Source organism: Sardina pilchardus, chromosome 20, assembly GCF_963854185.1.
Source record: "Sardina pilchardus chromosome 20, fSarPil1.1, whole genome shotgun sequence".
NCBI lineage: Eukaryota > Metazoa > Chordata > Actinopteri > Clupeiformes > Clupeidae > Sardina > Sardina pilchardus.
Genome location: NC_085013.1, coordinates 28,810,865 through 28,813,364, shown reverse-complemented (window position 1 = coordinate 28,813,364; position 2,500 = coordinate 28,810,865). Strand labels below are relative to the sequence as shown.

Below are 2,500 nucleotides of genomic sequence, written 5' to 3'. Positions count from 1 at the left end.
TCTCTCTCTCTCTCTCTCTCTCTCTCTCTCTCTCTCTCTCTCTCTCTCTCTCTCTCTCTCTCTCTCTCTCTCTCTCTCTCTCTCATATTTGTGAGTGTTCTGTAGCCCTGTCCTCCTCTGTTGGGGCAGTTGTACGTGTGTTGTAGTCCTGTCCTTACTCTCGGTCAAGCCTGCTCACTCTGTCTATGGCATCCTCCAATGGGCCTACTCACATAGTACAAACTGAGCTTGGCTCTGTGTGTGTGTGTGTGTGTGTGTGTGTGTGTGTGTGTGTGCGCGTGTGTGTGTGTCCTTGTCTGAGTGGTGTCTCTGTGCACAGCTGCTTGGCAAAGGCATTTTTCTTGTTCAAGGTGAAGAATGACACTTCAGTGTGTGTGTGTGTGTGTGTGTGTGTGTGTGTGTGTGTGTGTGTGTGTGTGTGTGTGTGTGTGTGTGTGTGTGTGTGTGGGTGTGTGGGTGTGTGGTTGTGTGGTTGTGTGGTTGTGTGGTTGTGTGGGTGTGTGGGTGTGTGGGTGTGTGGGTGTGTGGGTGTGTGTGGGTGGGTGTGTGTGGGGTGTGTGTGTGCCTGCCTGTGATTTCTCTGTTCATTGTGTGCTATTTCTGTGTGTGTGGTGTACTGTCTATGTTTGGACAGTCCAGTATGGTCCTTGTTAGATGAACTGCAGATGCTTCCCAAGAGTGAACTGGACATGGTGAAGGAGTTGGTCAGACTCCAGTCGAGGGGGAAACACACACACACACACACACACACACACACGTGGCTGGCTCAGCTCCAAGAGGCTCATCTTGTCTCAGTGAGCTCTTTGTTTACCTCTCAAGTGGAGTCTGATCTCCATCTCTCTCAGACTGCCCCCCCCCCCCCCACCGGTCAGATTACAGTAAGAGGGGATACACACACACACGCACACACTCACACAAACACAAACACAGATACACACAGACACACACAGATACACTCTCACTCTCACTCTCACTCTCTTTCACCCTCCCTCCCTCCTTCTTTCTGTACACACACACACACACACACACACACACACACACACACACACACACACACACACACGGTAGCTCTGTCCTCTGCATAGGAGTGTGTATATCAGTCTCTGTGTTGTTCCCTCTCCTCTGCCTCTCCCTGTGTTCTGCGCTGCATGTTCCTACTTGGCCCGTGTGTTCCTGCTCTGACACTTGGAACATTACTGTTTCTTCTCTCTCTTCACTCGTGCGGCGCTGCACTGCCAGTAGAGCCACACTGCCCCCTGCTGTGGGGAAAGGGTACTGCCCGTGACGGGGTCCTTGTCCTCGCTCTCAGTGGTCTCCGCTGTGGAGCTGGAACTGATAGCCCATATAGCCGTGTGTGTGTGTGTGTGTGGAGCTGAAACTGAACACTCAGGACTCACTAACCTGACTGGTCATTCCTCTGACCTGTGACGTCATCTTCATCAGAGCGCTCCTTGGTGGCTTGTGTGTGTGTGTGTGTGTGTGTGTGTGTGTGTGTGTGTGTGCACCTACACACTTATACCCATAACTAGTATGTGTACTGACACGGCTAGAGATTGATCAACTTTGAACACCTCTCATGTCTCAAGCCCTGCCCTTTGACCTTTTCTGATGTTGCTCTCGCTTTCTCTCCGTCTCCCTCTCTTTCTCTCTCTCTCTCTGTCTCTCTGTACGTGTAAATGTTGAGGTTCCTCTCCTACAGTGGAACTGTACGTGTAAATGTTCTCTTAGCCAGTCCCTGCTGCCTTCAGGCTATTTAGTATATTTCTGCTGGACACACACACACACACACACACACACACACACACTGCTTATCTTGTGTGCTTATGTACCAAGCACAGCTAACATCTCCTATGGTTTTCCTTCTCTTTGGCAAATGGTGATGTTTGCTCAGTGATTCACAGAGGTGCACACACACACACACACACACACACACACCTCCTTCCCATGTCTGGTGTGTGTGTCCAGTGTAGCTGCTGCCAGGCAACAGCAGTGTGAGGAGCCACAGCTGGCTTGACCGGCCCTGTAGCCTCACTGACCTCTGCATGCCTGCTGCAACACACACACACACACACACACACACACACACACACACACACACACACACACACACACACACACACACACACACACACACACACACACACACACACACACACACACACACACACACACACACAATACACACTACACACGCAAACAGACACACACACACACACACAGAAATACACACACAAACACAATGCACAATCCATACTGCACACTGCACACTAGTGCATGTTTGTTGAATCCTGCACACACAGAGCAAGTGAGTGGAGTTGTTGTTCCTCTTGTGTGGTCCAATGAATGCATGTCAATGGAGATGGTGGCTGTAGAGCTCTACTTCAGCTACAGTGCAACAGAGTGTGTGTGTGTGTGTGTGTGTGTGTGTGTGTGTGTGTGTGTGTGTGTGTGTGTGTGTGTGTGTGTGTGTGTGTGTGTGTGTGTGTGTGTGTGTGTGTGT

At 50.6% G+C, this 2,500-nt stretch overlaps 1 protein-coding gene across 1 annotated transcript in view; it reads left to right on the top strand.

The window, feature by feature from the left end:
- Positions 1-2,500, top strand: part of rps6ka1 (ribosomal protein S6 kinase a, polypeptide 1) — a 79,528-nt gene that overhangs the window by 38,915 nt on the left and 38,113 nt on the right. The gene's annotated exons all lie outside the window — the stretch shown is intronic.